The sequence below is a fragment of the Vombatus ursinus genome, unplaced genomic scaffold, assembly GCF_900497805.2.
Source record: "Vombatus ursinus unplaced genomic scaffold, bare-nosed wombat genome assembly UNPS02014833.1, whole genome shotgun sequence".
NCBI classification, from domain to species: domain Eukaryota; kingdom Metazoa; phylum Chordata; class Mammalia; order Diprotodontia; family Vombatidae; genus Vombatus; species Vombatus ursinus.
In genome coordinates, this window is record NW_020954611.1 from 3,250,378 (window position 1) to 3,269,111 (window position 18,734).

The 18,734-nt window shown below is 39.7% G+C and overlaps 1 protein-coding gene across 3 annotated transcripts in view; it reads left to right on the forward strand.

Annotated features, from left to right (window-relative positions):
- Positions 1–1,665: 1,665 nt before the first annotated feature.
- PLEKHA1 (pleckstrin homology domain containing A1) overlaps positions 1,666–18,734 on the forward strand; it is a 66,585-nt gene continuing 49,516 nt past the window's right edge. For all 3 annotated transcript variants that reach the window (XM_027839758.1, XM_027839759.1, XM_027839760.1), the window contains exon 1: positions 1,666–1,772. The gene's annotated coding sequence lies outside the window, so the exon portion shown is untranslated. The remainder of the gene's footprint in view (positions 1,773–18,734) is intronic.

An 18,734-nucleotide genomic window follows, 5' to 3' on the forward strand; every position in this document is an offset into this window, starting at 1 on the left:
GCATGTATCTTCTACATATCTAACTACTAATACGTTGTCTTTCCCATTAAAATGCAAGTTTATTGACTGCAGGTACTTTTTTTTTTAAAGCTTTTTCTTTTTTATCTCCAGCACATACCTGGTACATAGTAAGTACTTAATAAATGCTTGTTGCCCTACTGTTTGACTTCGTCCAGGACTCCTGGAATGTTTTTACCCTCCTCTGCATATATTCCAGCTTGTTAACGTCCCTTTTAAAATATATTCCCCAGACCTGAACACAGTATTGCCAGATGTGATCTAGCACAGAATATAGTGGAACTCTTACTGGACATTATACTTTTATTAATACAGCCTAAAATTACATTAGCATGTTTATGTTCGTTGACTAAATGAACTTGTTCTAAACCAAGCTAAAAATTTAGACTATTTTTCTTGGTGTGTGCTTCTAGCATCCATTTCGATTAACAGTTCTCAATTAGTTTGGGTAATAATATCTACAATGTAGGGGAAAGAAGGCTGGATTTAATGTCAGAGGACCGTGTCAAGTAAAGTAGTCAACAAGAATTTATATTAAATGCATAGGGCTCGGGATGCGGAGAAAGGTAAAAATAGCCTCTGCCCTCAAGGAGCTTACAGTTTAATAAGATTGACCCCCGTGACAAATAACTAAGTACCCAAATTGCAGGCAATCTCCCAGGGAAGTTGTAACATTAAAGGAGACTGGGAAAAGCTTCTTGGGGAAAGTAATTTTCCTTCTTGGGGGCTGCAATTTCCTCATCTCCTTTCTAGCTCCAAATCTTGTGAGCTTTTCTTCAGAGTCCTAAAGCCCCTTATTACTCTCTTTTATGTCTTGCATCACTAACATTTCTCTAAAGATTTGTGTTATACGGCTTGGGGTGGGGGGAAGGGATGGAGATGAAATTGAATTCAATTTAACCAACATCCATTCCCAGTGTTCTATTTGGAGATAGAAACCCTTAGGAAGAATTAAGGTATAAAGAAGTTACGAAGTTTATTTCCAAGGGTCACTCAAATCTGCTCTAGCCACGGCTCTTTTCTCCCAGTTACGGGTCAGCGCGCAAAGCCCTAACACTGATGACAGACAGGTCGTTGAACTCCGTGCTCCAGCCAGGAATCCAGCCGCCTCCTTCTGGCAAAACTACAAATCCCGGCAGGCCAGGCAGGGTTCAGCGAGGCTCTCCTTCCTGGTGGATGGGAGGGGTAATACCCTCTGCAGGGCGGACTCCGACTCCCGAACAGACCACATGCTCCCTCGCCCTTTTCAGGGCAGGGAACTACAGAACCCAACAGGCCATGCCGGCGGGATCTGCGGGCCTCGGCGCCGCGCTGCATGCCGGGACTTGTAGTCTCTTTGGAACGGGAGCAAGAGGGTGGGAGGGAAAAACCGGCTTTGAAATCTCAGCTGCAGCCTGAAGTAGGGAGGCGAAGAAGAGAGCCGGCGCGCCTGCGCAGCTTTCTGGGTTCGTTCCGCCGCCGCACCCTTCGCTCCTGCTCCGTGCCTGTAGGACTCTGGCGGCAGGGGGGGGACTCGAGGCGGAACGGATGCTCCAGTGCGTGCGGAGGGAGCTAATAAAGTTTTTGAAGGAGGAGACAGCGCGGGGGGGTGGGGGGGAAATCCATACAGAGGGGCGGGGCTGGGGTGAGAGGGGCCGGAGGCTAAAAGAAGAGAGCCCACGGAACGCGGGCGGGAGGAGCGCCGCCGAGCCTAGCCGAGGCGCCGGGGATCGTCCCTCTCGTCCCCCTCTAGGAGAACCGGCCCGGGACCCCTGGTGAGTGCCGGGGTGGGGGCGGGGGGCGGTGGCGGCGGCCGCGCTGCCCTCCCCTTCCCCTCCTCCTCCTCCACCCCCTCCCTGCCGCTCCTGAGGCGAGGGGCGGGCCCTTCCCGGGACGCGCCGGGGCCCGGGGGAGTGGGGGGAAGGTCGCGGGCGGGGCCATCCCGGGCGGAGCCGCAGTCTCCCGGCCCGCACCCGGCCGGTGCCCGGGATCCTCCCCCAGAGGAGGCAGCCATCCCTCATCCCTCCATCCCGCCGTCCCTCCATCCCTCCCGGCGCTCCTCGAAAAACTCCTTTTCTTCCAAAAACAAAACAGAAACTTTGCCACTGCGGTCATCCGGGAGAACGGGGGGAGGGGGTCGCATCCCGGGGTCGGGGAACTTGTTTTCGGTTGGATACTGTAGTCCCTGTGTTTGATTTTGTGCTTGTAAGTCCCGAGGAGCGCCCGGCTGCGGGTTCAGAACCCACCCCTGCCTGGGCTCTGAGAGGCTGCAGCCTGGACTTCCCTGAACCAGATTCGTGGAAGTCCAGGCGAGGGCTCGAAGCCTCCTTCGAGCTGGAGAGAGCTGCTCCTGCCTCTGGTCCGCCAGCGGTCGTCCTTATTACTACTATTATTATTATTCTGACATCACCTTTCTTAGCTGGCTTCGCAGAGACTAAACTCCGTGGAGGGAGGAAGGGGGGAAACGTGACTTTTTCAGCATAGAACTGAGATGGGCAAGAAAGTTGGCAAATAACTGCACGAGAAGAGGGTTTTGTTCTCCCATCAAGGAAATACTGTTAAGTACTGTATGCTTATTTTTTTCTGCTTCATTGACAGAGGGTTCTGTAGGTGTATGAATTTTGCTGGAAGGTTGTCTTATGCTTATTTTTTTCCCTGCTTCGTTGACAGAGGGTACCTTAGGTGTATGAATTCTGCTGGAAGCTGTTGAGCTTTTTTTTCCCTACTTCATTGACACCAATTGACATTGGTGTGTGAATTATGCTGAAAGCTATGTTCAGCCTTTCCCCCCCCACTTCATTGACAAGGTTCCATAGGTATATGAATTCTACTGGAAGCTATGTTAAGCCTTTTTTTCCTCCCTATTTCATTTTCCCTATTTAATTCCCTGTTTCATTCCCTATTCCATAGGTATATGAATTCTACTGGTAGCTGTGTTAAGCTTTTTTTTTTCTACTTCATTGACAGAAGGTTTCTTGGTGTATGATTACTGATGGAAACAGGTTCCTAGGTGTATATGATTGCTGATGGAAGCTGCTTCTCCACCCCCACCCTCCAAACCCCCCCACTTCATGGGTGTATGAATATTGATGGAAGTTGCGTTAAGCTCTTTTTTTTTTCCTATTTCATCGACAGAAGGTTCCTAGGTGTATTAATTCTGCAGGAAACTTACTCTATTTTTTTTTTCCATTTCATTGATAGAAGATTTCCTAGGTGTATGAATTCTGCTGTAAGTTGTGTTAAGCTGATGGAAGCAGCTTTTTGCCCCCCTACTTCGTTGACAGAGGGTTCCCTAGGTATATGAATTTTACTGGGAACTGCTGTACTTTTTTTTCCTACTTCATTGGTAGGAGAGTTTCATAAGTATTCTACCAGAAGCAGTGTGTGCTGGAGCAAAACTTGTCTTCGAGTGTGTGGGTAACCGTCAAACTATTTTTTGTTTTCATTTTAGGGCGTTAGACTTGTAGGTAGACTCTTCTTTTGAGCTTTGATTATCCTTTAACTGGTCCAACGTCCATGCCATTTCTGTTTCGTAGGAGAAGATAGTCCTTACTCAGTCCCTACCCATTCTACAGATGAAGAAATCGAGAGCCAGAAAAGTTATGCGATTTGCCCAGGGCTGGGCTCTTCCCAAGTGTTAGAAATAGAATGACTCAATTCAGGGCTCTTTCCACCTAACTGAGATGTGCTAGGATCTTCCTCAGTGGTTTGTGGTTTTTTGAAGCTGTCTCTTGATCCTGGGTAAATCAAGACAGAAGAGGCATTATGACTGTGAAAGTGACCTTATTCATAATGGGTATTTTTTGGTTTGTTGCAAAACCTAACATCTGTGCCATGTATCATATAAGTATTGGTAATATTGGTTGTTGATTGATTGAATATTGGAGCAATCAATTTTTGAGAGCAGGATGGAAAAAGAAGATTTAAGGAAGGAAAATTGTTAGCTTTTTTTGTTTTTTTTTCCCCCCTACCCATCACTTTTGCTCTCTTGGAAGTTAATTATGGTGGTATATATATCTTGTGGTTTCTTTTCTCTCCATTTACCTTTATCAAGGTGTCTTTCTGCAGTGATTTAACAAAATGGCCTTTATAAATTGGGATTTTTTGTCATAAAAGTTTTTGTATGTGTCCAGTGTTTGGAATAAGTGATGTACTGTGGCATTTGTACAATTGTCTCAATCCTTAAAACTAGTCAGTCAGATACTTTTTGTTTGGTTCCCTAGAAAGAGTGGTAGATTTGGGGTCAGAGGACCTGGGCTTAAATCTTGCCTCTGATACTTAAAACCCCAGATGTAACCTTAGGCTAATCATTCAACCCAATGATCCTTGGTTACCATATCTATAAATGTGAGGGAGGGAGTTGACTACTTGACTCCCCCATGGTTCCTTCTAGCTTTACATCTGTGATCCTTAAATACAGATTTTTGCGTACTTTTTCTGTTGTACATAATTGTATTGAAATTCATTGTAAGCTTCAAATAAGCATTACATGATTAGGAGAAAAACAAATTAATTTGCAAAATTTTACCTTTCCATTTTTAACTGCCCTAAACTGAGTATCTTTTGCAAAAGGACATCTTAAATAATATTGGACTTTAAGCATTATTTTCCATACTTGATCAAAACTGATGCATTGATAGCAAGAATGAATTCCATTCAGCAGAGATGGTTTCTCCAAACATACTCAGTTCTGTTAATTAGTATTTTCATTGCTGCTTTAGAAAAAAGTTGAGTAACAGACTGGTCTATTTTTAGTGACATTGGGATATTAAAAGTAGAGGGGTTATATAAAATTAAAGCAGGTTAGTTGTGTATGAGTTAGCTTTTTTTTCTTATGCAATAGTTTATCAACCAGAATAAGAAAGACAGTAAAACAGGATAGCGATACAATTGTTAGGAAACTCCCATGAGCTCATAATCCGGAAGGACTTTTTTAGAAGGACTTAAGGATGTTGTATTTTTTTGTCAAGATAGCTACATATCAAGTGCTACTTGTGAACATAAAGAATCAATTTTAAACCATGGAAAGTTTTTAGAAAAAAAATTAAGCATTTAAAAATGCTATTAAGAATCATAAAATATTCTGGAGTCTCTTTAAGAGCAGCTCTTGTCTAGTGTCTTTAAAAGTATTATACATCTGACAAGTAGGAAATACTGATAATTACACAGTTGCTTTGACATTGTGATACTTTGTGATACTGAATGGCATTACAAATTATGATAAGGTACTTGGTTTAATAATGTGAGAGACTTTGACATTGAAATGCATTGTTTTTAACTAAATAAATCCTTATACTTGCTATTGTCTCAATTCTCTTGGAAATGGGTAAGTTTGGAATATAGCAATTATTCGAATGTTAGTCACTATGGTCCCTGTTACATAGTAGCAACTACAGAATTTGGAATTTTCAGTCTTACAGCAGTTTTTACAAGGAATTAAGTTCCTTTTGAGTATGAAATTGTTGATAATCCTAATATTAAAAAATATTTTTGAGTTCCCCAGTTTATTTTTTACTGAGCTTTATTTCCTAGATAAAATAAGTAATTGTTCCAGCTTATTTGTATTTAGGTATACATATTATGTTTTTGCTTTCCTTTAATTGTATTTACCTAACATTTAGAAGTACATGAAACTGAATATGAAATTGGTGTTTGGGATAATGGAAATATTATTTATCAGGGAGTTAGACCTGGAAGCTTTGATATGTGATATGTGTATGTGATGCTAAATTATTTTTAGAAACATAAAAATATGAATGGGATATTTTCTTTGAAAAATAAGACCTTCCTGTTGGGGTTAGTTAGAGCCAACAGGAATCTGTTACTCTAATGAGAGGAAGGAAACTTTTTTTTAAAACTGCCTTAACTCGAAGTATTCTTTCCTCCCTTAAAGTTGCAGGGGTGATACAGAATGTATGGGTGTTTAATTTCTAGACGGAAGTATATAAGCATATTTTCTTTTGCAAACAGGCACTTTAGGAAGTCTTTTGTTTAGTTCTGAGTTGCTCTGATTTAAAAAGTTACTCTGCCAAATATAAGTTCTACTTTTAATCTCAAAAAAGAAATTAATGGCTCCCCATGTGATAGTTATACTGTTAGTGTACTTTGAGAAAACACAGAATGGCAAAAAAGCTATTGTGAATTCATTTACTCTTTTAAAATGAAATTATATTTAATTCATTGCAACAGCATTTGGTTGCTTTAAGAAAAAAAAAGCAATATTTTGTTTGTATGAAACTATTCAGTCTACAGAAGGCGTATTTGCTTAATTATTATACTGAGTTAGTGAGCTGACCCATGCAATAATTCTGCACCCCACAATCCTTGACCCACAAATTGGGAAATAAGTATAAACTTTCTTTGGATTGGAGCTTTTGGCGAATGTGAAGAAAGCCAGAAAGTTTTGGGAAGTTGCAGTAGTTTTAAGTAAATGTGAAATAAATATTTTAAGTACTTTAAAACCTTGGATATATTAGTTATTTTTTAATAGTTGAACTTTCCTGATAGCAGAACACAAAACCTTTAACTTTAATCACTATGGATGGAGATCTTTTTCAAATGTTATGCTTTTCTTTCCTTTTTAAAACGTTCTACTGGCTTTTTCTTTTGATGTCTCAAGGTCATTATAGTGAATCGAAGTTATTATACTCTATTATCTAGTGATATGCTTAGGGCTTATTGGGGTCTAAGAGGACCTTTTGATCCCAGACTTAATGGCCCTAGAATGCTGTCATTTTGGGAGTTACATTTTTAGAGTATTCTCCTCTTCTCTGCCCCCCCAATTCTCTCAATTACTTCTTCATTGCCTCTAGTACTTTGTATATCCACATCTCCTTGGCTACTTTTAATCTGTGGTAGACTTAGGAACTGAAAACCAGTAACAATAACTTATATTTATATTATGCTTTTTACAAAGGGTTTCCTCACAACAATCATGTTAGTTGGAATAGTAGGTGTAAGCATTATCATTCCCATTTCACAGAAACCAAAGTTCAGAGAGCTTATGTGACTTGCAAATGCTGTGCACAGCTAGTGCCTCTCAGTTCTGGGATTTAGGACTGTCTACTGCTTTGTCTACTGCATGCTGCTGCCTGTCAAGCTCCACTTGTTTTTAAAGCTACAAATAACTAACTTTCTCAGGTATCTCCTAAGAGTAAAAGCACAGAGCTTTAGTGTATGGACTTTGTGACATCCATTTTTGCTGCTTAGAATCTTTTTTTGATTAATTCCTGTTTCTGAACTATATTCCATATAAATGAGATTATCACTTAAGAGCTTTGGATGGGTGAGCCATTTCTGTACAGTCTTCATCTCTTTTATTTAATTCATTTGCCTTCTGTTTTCTGATTTCATTGTTTAGTTAGATCAAGGTTTGGATGAAAGAACTCCAGTTAATTCTTGTATGGTAACTGTGATTGTGGATGACATTTAGAATCATGGGATCTCATAGATGTTGAGAAGGAAGAGGTCCTTAGAGATTATCTAAGCCAACCCTGTTGTTTTAAAGTTGAGGAAACTGAGGCCCGGAGAGGTTAAGACTTTGCTTGCTCAAGGTCACAGACCTATCCAAAGCCATGATTTGAACCTAGGCCCTGTAATTAAGGTCCTAATGGTCTTTTATCTTTTGTTGAACATCATTCAATAAGGAATAGCATATGATTATTCATGTCAATAAATAAGAGCTTAAAAAAAAAGAAAATAATGAATAAACTTCTTGACTGAGTAGATTTTTAACTGAATAGTAACCCTGCTCCTTCAGAAAAGGATCTCTTCTCAGTTGGATTAAGGTTTGCTTCCTCTGACAAGAGTTTGGTCTTGAAGGACTATTGTGATTTGATTGGATGGCCCAAGAATTGAGTGACAGTGAGTGGCTTCCAAACCTTGCAGCCATGCCCATGTGTAGCATTTTATACCCAGTGATTCACTTTGTTATGCGAAACATTGGGCAACACTATTTTAATGTAGAGTTGGAGTATTTGTGTAGGCTTCTCTTTTATAAATACATATTTATGTATTCCTCCTTTATAATTGATTACTTATATTTAAGATTCTCCAAATTATTTGGCTAAAGGGTGCAATGGATAGAGTGCTGAGCCTGGAGTCGGGAAGATCTGAGTTCAAATTCGGCCTTAGACACTTGCTAGCTGTGTAATCCAGGCAAGTCACTTCACCCTGTTTGCCTCAGTTTCCCTCATCTGTAAAATGAGCTGGAGAAAAAAAGGGCAAACCACTACAGTTTCTTTGCCAAGATTACCCCTTATGGGCTCACTAAGAGTCAGATCTGACCAAAATGACTGAACAGCACCAACAAATTGTTCAGGGCAAAGTGGCAAAGATTGGATAAAAAGCAGTTCTTTACATAACAAAAATGTATATAATAGTTCTTTTTCTTTTTTTATAATGTAATTCATTATCTGCATTGTGACTTAACCATGTGAGGTCCCAGTGCTTTTGCACTCTGGGAACCATTCTTGGTTTTTTCTCCTGTACTTTAAATGGATGTTAGTGTTTAAGAGGTCACTGTTTTGCATGCTGTGTTTGGGGAGACAGTATGATATGAGCTGTCATCTGAAGGATTTTATAGTTGTCTTTTTCAGTATAAGAATAATTATGTTTGGAGCCACAGAGACCACTGCAGAATTCTGCCATCACCATACAGCTGCTTTGTTGTTTTCTGTCAGAAACTCTTTCCATAGATGTTCAAAGTGTAACACTGAACCTAAAATCTTCTATTCGTCATGACCAGCACAATTCAGTTCAGGGGATCCATTTAGGAAGTTTATTGAAAAACTGGAGAAAATGTAGAGAAGAGTAACCAACTTGGTGAGGGGCCTCAAACCCATATCAAAGGATGATTGATTGAAAGATCTTGTGAATGGGGGGGGCAGGGTCATATCATTGGTCTCTGAAGGCAGTTGAAAGACTGTCATATGGAAAAGGGATGAATTGTGCTTTTTTGGTCTCTATGGGTAGAACTAAGAAAAATGGATAGAAGTCATATCGAAGGGCAGGTTTTCTCTTTGCCCTGTAAGAAAAAATTGAGCTTTACAAAGATGGAGTGGGGCTGCCTTGGGGCACTAGTTTTCCCTACTATTGGGGAGTTTTTATGTGGAGTCTGGGATTAGATGCCACCTCTGAAGTATCTTTCAACTCTTTGATTCAGCATTTTCTGTGTCTATTTATTATAAATGTCTGTAAGTCAAATGGTATAGGCACATTTCCATTTCAAGTCCCAAACATGACTTAAGGATCCATTATGTACAGAGCACAGTTCTGAATGTCAGAATTGAAAATTTCCTATACTTACAAATGGAGTTACAAATTTCCTTTTCTTTTCCCATGGATACTACTCCAGAATAAGGAAGTAAGTTGCCCTGGGCCATAGGCTTGAAATGAGGGGCCACTCTGTAGGCTGTGAAACCCAACAGTCATCTCCTTTTTCCCTTTCTGGGAATTGGACACATGCTATGTTCTCACTCTTCTCTGCTTTTTATCACTCCCAGCCCAGTCAGGTTCTTCAGAGTCTTTCTTTTACATGAACGTGCACATCTTGTTTTCCTCGCTTCTTCCTTCACAGAACCTGAGTTGGAAGGAACCTCAGAGGCTGCTTAGAAGAATCTGAACTTAGACAATAAGCCTTTGAAGAACTGTCATCAGTTAACAGTTATTTATTAAAATATCAACTATGTGTCAGGAACTGTGCTAGGAGATGGGGAATACAAAGACAAATCAAAAGGATTCCTGCCTTTAAGGGAACTTATATTCCACCTGGGCAAGTAGCGCCTGCCCAGGAGGGACAAAATCCATCCAAAGTAAATAACAGGTGATCGAGGGCAGGCGGCTGTCAGGAAAGGCCTCTTGTGGGAGTTGGAGCTCAGGCTGAGGCTTCAAGGAAGCTGTGGCTACCTTCCAGTCAGCAGGAACAGTTTATGCAGTGGCATGATTGTGAGAGATGAAAGGAGCCCAGGGTAAGGGGGAGTAATGTGTAATAAGCCTGGAAAGGTCTCTTTGATCCCAGGAGCAGTGGGCCAAGCGTGGAACTTCTTGAGCAGGAGAATGGCATGATTGTCACGCCTGTGCTTCAGGAATATCACCTTGGCAGCTATGTGAAGAGGATAGATTAGTGAGGGAAGAGGGTATTGGAATAGTTCAGACCAGAGGTGTTAAGGGCCTGAACTGAAGTAGGGCAGGAGACATAGGAGTGGAGAAAAAGGGAGATATTTGAGAGATGTGGAGGTAGGATGGGCAGAGCCTGGCAGCTGATTGGATATGGAAATTGGGGAGGTGAGTGGTGAGGAGTTGAAGTTGACTCCAGGTGGTAAATTTGAGTGATTACAGAGTGGTGTCTTTGACAAATAGGGAAGTTAGGGGATGGGTTTTAGGTAAAAGAAAATCAGTTCTGTTTTAGATATGTTGAGTCTGCTTTAAGGGGAAAACCCACTTCCCTTCTGAGGCAGGTCTCTTTCCACTTTGGGATAGTTATAATTGGTGATTCCATTATGGGTATCTATTTATCAAAGGTGGAAAGTCCTCTTACAATTGCTAGGTTCTCCTTGAAGTCTATGTCTTCTTATATCTCTCTATTCCTCAGAGAGCTGAATGCAGAGTGGTTGCTCCCTAAATTTGCTTGTTGACATAGCGTGGTATACCAAAAGAACCTGTATGAAAGAGCATGTAGTTCATTTTGGATGGCACGTAAAGTGGTGGTGGTGGGGAAAGTGTGTGAGGTATCTCACAAGATTAAGCCAGGTTGTGAAGGCCTTTCATTGCTAAACTGGAACATTGGTATTTTGTCCTAAAAACAACAGCAAGCCACTGAAGATGAGTTTAGTTTTAGATATGTTGAATTTGAAATGCCTATAGGTTAGTAAGGTTAAGTTGAAGAGATGAGGACTAGGTGTGTTTGAGACTCCTCTGCATGGAGATGATGGAGAGCCACGAAAGATTTAGAAAAATGAGAACTGGAAAAAAAAAACCCCATTAGATTTAGTAGTGTTGTGGTATGAACATTGCAGGGTATTGATAAGTGAATGGGAGGTGAGAGTGGACGTCGTGTAGAAGACAGCTTTTTCTAGGATTTTGGCTATGAAAAGTAGAATAGATATGATACAGGATCAGGAATCTAAAGTACCTTGATTGTTTTTCTCTGATAAGAATTGTATTGGATTTCATGATATTTTTTCTTCTGATAGAAAAACAATGTTTATAAATATTTCCATATGGCACTTAAGCAAGTTGCTCAATCATCCAACAAAGCTTTTATATAGAAAAGCAAGATGACTTATTGACTCGGGAATGTTAGAGTTGATCCTATTTGAACTAAAGCAATTTTAGTAACCAAATCAAATTTTTGAATTCAGTTAAATATTTAGACACTTGTAAGGCACTGTTGTGCATGTTGTTTTGATGGATAGAAATATGAGAAAGATAAAGTCTTTGCCCTCAAGGAGTTTATTAGGGGAGATAAGATGAATACATAATGTATTCCAAGGAGGAATATAGTGGCAGTAGAGAGTAATGACACAAAGGACATTCATAGGAGAGAAGTGGCTTTTGAGCTGGGCATTGAAGGATGAGTTTAATTTTGTGGGCAGAAATAGAGGTAAGGAGAATAGGACAACATTCCAAGTGTGGGGAGCTGCAGAAGTCGGTCAGATACCAGTCGTAAGTTGTTTTTTCCCAATAGAGAGGTAGTGAATGATAACAAATTTGATCCTATTTTAAGTAAACAGTAGTCAGCCTCTTGAGCATTTATTGTTGCTAAATACTAAGACAGAAGCCAAACAGTCCCTGTCTTTAAGGAACTTCCACTCAAATAGAGGAGACAACATGTACACATATATTCATATACCAAGCACATATAAGGAAGATATCAGGTAATCTTGGAGGGGAAGGCATTTACTACTAGGGGGAGGAGGAGAAATAGGAACCTTCTAGATCATCTAGTTCAGCCCCCTTATTTCTCCCATGATCCAGCAGACCCAGAGAACTAAAATGACTTGTGTAACTTATAGTGGGCAAATATAGCAGATGGTAGTCTCAACCTCAGGCCTTCCCATCCCAGCCTTTCACTTTCCCTATCCTATCATACTACATCTTGAATATGGGCTTTACTGGGTTTGTATTACTGGGTAGAGGGAAACAAGCTTTCACAGAAAATGGGGGATCACTTCGTGGAGCATCATAAACGCCACTGAAAAGATTTAGATTTGGTCCAATGTAGGTAAGCTGTTGTACTGCCTTGGACAGGAGAGTGATAGCTGCCCTTAATTTGCTATGTTATGTTGTTTAAGCAAGTTACTTTTCTCAGTCTTTAGTTTCCTCCTTTGTAAAATGAGAGGATTGGGCTAGATCTCTATGGTTCCCTCTAGCTCTCGGCATTCCTTATGCCTGACGTGAAAGCAGTGTTTTAGGAAGCTAAACAGGCAATGTGTCTTAGTAGGGGAGAGCAGCAGCAGGAACACCATCATTGAAGTAATCCAGGTTGTAACCAGGCTGGCAGGCAGTTTTAGAGGCTGGGAGAATTGAAGTAGCATAAAGTGAAAATCATTAAGACTTATGATTATGCGTAGAGAAAGACAAAGAATAGGAGTAAAATATGAGGCCCAAGGTTTTGAGCTCTTTGGACTTGGAATTGATAAGCCTGTGACCAAAAAACCATTGTTAGGGAGTGAAATTAATTTTAATGTGTTCCTATAGTCTTATGTTATGCAGAACATACAAAAGACATGTTTCCTTTACTCAAGGAATTTACAGTCTAGTAAACTGCATGATAGTGATTTTCTTATTTGTTTAGTTGTTTGCGGGGAGAGGATTTAGGGTAATTTGTTTTTTTTCCTTTTCCTTTCTGGAATCTTTGTGTTGCCCTCCTTGATCTGAGTGGACTTTAAGACTGAATCTCTGAACAGAGGGAAGTGAATCTTTTTTTTTTTTTTCCTTAGACAATTGGGGATAAGTGACTTGCCTAGGGTCACACAGCTAGTTTGGTCTGAGGCCAGATTTGAACTCAGATCCTCCTGACTTCAGGGCCGGTACTCTATCCACTGCCCCATCTAGCTGCCCTGGAAGTGAATCTTGATGCTCAGTAATAAAGTAGCTGTATTTTTGTGATAAACTGTGTTCTTTGGAGTTTGTGAACTGTTTATAAATGAAAGAGACAGTAGTAATTATTTTTCAGAATGCAGTAAAATTTTGATTGTTGAATGTAAATAGAGCTGGACTACCAAAGTTGATGGAAAATTTGAAAAGTGATGAATTCTGTTTAAAAGTTATGTGAGATGAGAATTATGGTGAAGCTGAAAATCATGAGTGACATCATAGTGCAGTAGAAAGAGTGTTGGATTTGGAGTTAGGAGAACTGAGTTCAAAAGCAGTTTCAGCTGCTTGCTACCTGTGTGAGACTTACTACTGAAATTGTTGAATGTGTTGTTAGAATGTAATCTCCTTAAGGGCAAGGACTGTCTTTCTTGCTTTTGTTTGTATATTTCTAGGCTTAGCACAGTGCCTGCCCTGTAGTAAGTAAATGTTCTATCCATCTATCTTTCTGTCTATGTATCTCTCCATTCAAAAACTGAGAGAAAATGTTAAACACAAATAAACCTTTATAACAAATAAACATAGTCAAGCAAAATGAATCCTCACAGTGGCCATGCCCTCACAATGTATTTCTCAACACCTTATTTCCATCTCTCTTTGTCAGGAGGTAGGTAACATGCTTTTTGATAGGTCCTCTAGAGATGTGGTTGGTCATTGTATTTTTTCATAGTTGTTTTTCTTGATAGTATTGGTGTCCTTATATAAATTGTTCTCCTGGTTCTACTTATTTCACTCTGATTTAATTTATACCACCCAGATTTTAAAAATGTGGTGGTTTTCTTTTTTTTTTGGTCATTTGTTGATGATAGTTATCATATTCTAATTTGTTGAGGCAGTCCCCAATTGACGGATACCCCTCAGATTCTAATTCTGTGCTTTTCTTTTATCCTCCTTTTAATTTCTACTTTAGGATCAGGAAGTTTGTGATTATTCCCTCCCTTGTCTAGTTTCATGAGTTTCTGCAACAAATTGTTTGAGTGTGTCTTTGTGAAATCTTCCTTTGTTTATTTCAGGTAAGAGTGAGCTTCATCTGATCACCACTCCCCTTGCCTTCCTCCACATTTGTTTATTCTTCTCACCTGCCCCATTTAAGATAACTAAGGTGTTCCACCCCCCCCTTCTTCCACTCCCCTCCTTGATCACATTCTTTTTATCCTCTCTTTCCCCTCTTAAAGCCCTCCGAGTAAAAACAACTCCACCCCCCAGGACCTCTGTTTTTTTGTTTTTTTTTGTTTTTTAAATTTTACTCCCTCTGTGTCCTTTGAAGACATTAAAGTTCTCAAGCGAAACTTTTTCCTTTTTCCTCTATTCAGATGCTAGCACCAAATCGTCATACAGTTCCTTCTAATTGCTCAAAAATAAATGTACCTTTCTAGGGTTCTCTTGATTTGTCTGCTTCTGTCTTAGTATTTCTACTAAGTGATGATCTTTTCATCAAAAGTGTTTTGTAAATCCTGTCTTCCATTAAAGGTTAAGTTTTTCCCCTGTAGGATGAGACTTAACTTTTCAGGGTAAATTATTGGTTGTGAACCTCTCTCTTTTGTCTTTTGTAATACTGTATTCTAAAAGCTCCTCTTAGAGTAGAAGCTTCCAGATCCTGTCAGTCATTAGATTTGTGAGCTCCTGTCAGGGCAGGGATTGTCTTCTGGCTTTCTTTGTAATCCCATTCCTTATCACCACGCCTGATATATAGTAGGTGCTTAATAAATGCTTATTGATCAATTGACTGATCCCTGACTCTAGTTTCTTGGTAATAGAACTGCTTGTTTTTAAAAAAAATTTTTATTTATTTTAATTTATCAGCAATCACTTCCATAAGCTTTTGAGTTTTAAATTTTTCTCTCTCTCCCCGCCTCCCTTCCGAAGACGGCATGCAATCTGATATAGGCTATACATATACATTCCTATTAAACATATTTTCACATTAGTGATGTTGTAAGGAAGAATTAGAACCAATAGGAGGAACCACAAGAAAGAGAAAACTAAACAAAACAGAAGAAAAAAATAGCACATAGTATGCTTCGATCTACATTGAAACTCCATAGTTCTCTCTTTGGTTGTGGATAGCATTTTCCATCATGAGACCTTTGGAGATGTCTTAGATCCTTGCGTTGCTGAGAAGGGCTAAGTCTATCAACGTTAATCATAGCACAATGTGGCTGTTACTGTGTTCAACATTCTCCTGGTTCTGCTTACTTCACTCAGCATCAGTCCATATGAGTCTTTCTACGTTTTTCTGAAGTCTGCCTGCTCATCATTTCTTATAGCAAAATAGTATTCCATTTACATTCATATACCACAACTTGTTCAGCCATTCTCCAATTGATGGGCATTCCCTCAATTTCCAAATCTTTGCCACCACAAAAAGAGTTGTTATAAATATTTTTGTACACGTGGGTCCTTTTCCCATTTTTATGATTTCTTTGGGATACAGCCCTTGAAGTGCTATTGCTGGGTCAAAGGATATGCACATTTTTATAGCCCTTTGGGCATAGTTCCAAATTTCACAACTCCACCAACAATGCATTAGTGTTTCAATTTTCCCCGAATCTTCTCCAACGTTTATCATTTTCCTGTTTTGTCATATCATGTCATGCCCAATCTGATAGGTATAGTACCTCAGAGTTGTTTTGATTTGCATTTCTTTAATCAATAGTGATGTAGAGCATTTTTTCATATGACTATAGATGGCTTTAATTTCTTCATTTGAAAACTGCCTGTTCTTATTCTTTGACCATTTATCAATTGGGATATGACTTGTATTTTTATAAATTTGATTTAATTTTCTATATATTTTAGAAATGAGGCCTTTACCAGAGACACTGGTTATAAAAATTCTTTCCCAATTTTCTACTTTCCTTCTAATCTTGGTTACATTGGCTTTGTACAACAATATTTCAATTTAATGTAATCAAAATTATCCATTTTGCATTTCATAATGTTCTGTATTTCCTATTTGGTCATGAATTCTTCTGTTCTCCATAAATCTAATAGGTGAACTATTCCTTGCTTTCTTAGTTTGCTTATAGTATCAGCCTTTATATCTAAATCATGAACCCATTTTGACTTTATTTAGGTATATGGTGTGAGATTTTGATCTATGCCTAGTTTTTGCCATGCTCTTTTCCAGTTTTCCCAGCAGTTTTTTTCAAAGAGTGAGTTCTTATACCAGAAGCCGGGATCTTTGGGTTTATCAAATAGTAGATTACTACAGTCATTGACTACTGTGTCTTGCATACCTAACCTAATCCACTGATCCACCACTCTATTTCTTAGCCAGTACCAACCAGTTTTGATGATTGCTGCTTTATAATACAATTTAAGATCTGGAACAGCTAAGCCACCTTCCCCTGCATTTCTATTCATTAATCCCTTGATATTCTGGACCTTTTGTTATTCCAAATGAATCTTGTTATTATTTTTTCTACCTCTATAAAATAATTTTTTGGTAGTTTGGTATGGCACTGAATAAGTAAATTGGCTTAGATAGAATAGAGCTGCTTCTTTTAAGAGGCTTATTTTAACTTTTCTTTGACCCCAATGGTTAGCACAGTGTGCCTAGTAGGTGCTTAATAAATACCTGTTGACTGACTCTGGATTTTTTGACTGTAACATTTCTGGTCAGTTAGGCAGCAAGCATTTATTAAGCACCTGCTATGTAGGAAGCACTAGCTTAACCTTGAAGGATGCAAAGAAAGGCAAAAAACAGTCCTTATTTCTCAAGGAGCCCAGAGTGGAAAGGGAGAGACAATATGCAAACAACTACTTACAAACAGGATCAATACAAGATACGTTGGGAGTAATCTTAGAAGACAACAATGATTATAACAATAACTAACATTTATATAGTGTCTACTATGTGCCACGTACCGTGTAAGTGCTTTACACTTGATCCTCACAACAGCCTTGGGAGGTAAGTGCTGTTATTATCCCCGTTTTACAGATGAGGAAACTGAGGCAAACAGGTTAAGTGACTTGTCCAGGGACTGTATTTGAACTCGGGTCTTCCTGACTTCAGGCCTCACTTTCTATCCACTGTGTCACCTAGTTGCCCCATAAGATTAAAGGGTCTGGAAATGGCTTCTTGCAGAAGGTGACTTTAGCTGAGACTTGAAGGAAGCCAAGGAATCCAACAGGTGACAGTGAGGAGAGAGAGCATTCCAAGCATGATGGACAGGCAGTACAAATACCTGGCATCTGGAGATGCCCCTCTGGGAAGAGCGGCAGGTGACTATGTAGAGAGGGGAAAGGGAGGAGGAGACCTCATTGTAAAGGACTGTGGAAGCCAAGGAGTTTTTTTCTATTTGGTCTTGGAGTGATAGGGAGCCATTGATGTTTTTTGAATAGGGAGTGATGTGTCTCTGCTTAAGGAAGATCAATTTGATAGCTGAGTGGATGATGGACTGGAGCGTGGTTGAGACTTGAGGCAGGGAGACGTACCAAAAGGTTATGTAATAATCCAGGTATGATGCGTTCAGGCCTGAGCCAGGGTGGTGGCCTTGTCAGGGGAGACAAAGGCTGTTCAGGAAGTAGTATCCGCAGTACTTGGTAATGACTGGATATGGGGAGTGAGAGTAAAGAGTCTTGGGACTCTTTTTCCTTTTGGGTTTTTTTTTTAAAAGGGATATGATCCATAGATTCTATCTTCACTTAGCTCATAGAGATCAAGCAGTTTTTGTTTCTAATTTCTTGATACACAGCGTCCAGGCTTCAAAAAGAAGTCACGGTTTTCAGGATGTCCAGCGATTCAGAAATTCTCCCTCCTTGACCTGTTTTCCAAGTCAGTTGTTATTGACATCACAGCTTTTGGATGGGGTGGTTGTCCCTATTTCATCTCGTCCTGGGTCCCTTGGGTTCCTGCACTGACCTTTACTTCCTGAGATTAGTCCCTCATAGATCTTTGAGGTTCAGAGTTCTGGATCTCTGTGGTGTCTCAGGAAAGAGAATTCGGGGCCTTGGAACCTCATGTTCTGAGTGCTGCTGAAATAGTGCCACTGTGGCCATTGCCACTCCCCAGAGCTTCCAGGGTCCCCACCCTGAGGCTGTCTGACCACCCTGGGATCTGCCCACTTAGGGACTCAGCCCTTGCTGCTTGCAGACACAGAGCCCTGTAGTCAGTCCACAGATTTCTCACCAGTCGTGGTCTCACTGGGAGATGGAGCTTGTTTGCTTGTCCTGGTATCTCCCTTTCCTGTTGCCCACTGGTTTCTGGCTGATACTCTGTATAGTTTGGGGATAGACGTCACTATAGATACTTATCGTATTTTTTTTTTTAATCATTATTTGGTCTGGTGCAGATTTCAAGTTTTAGCTGGAGTAGATATGTCAGAACGCAGTCTGCTTTGGTTGATGGAGACTTCTTGGCCAGAAGTTGAGACTACTGACTGTTTATTATTTTTACTACCTGGGTTTAAAAAGAAAATTGAGATGGGGCCAATATTTATTATTAATTTTACTACATTTCTTATAGTTTTATATTTATTCAAGGTTCATATGTTTAATAAATATTTAATGATCTACTGTTTTCAAGGCTGACATAAATAGTTACTTGTTACTTTTAATAAAAATAGGTTAGGGAAACAGTAAATACAGATTTTATGTACTTAATATTTGTATCATTTTTTCAGATGGTGAAGAAGTAG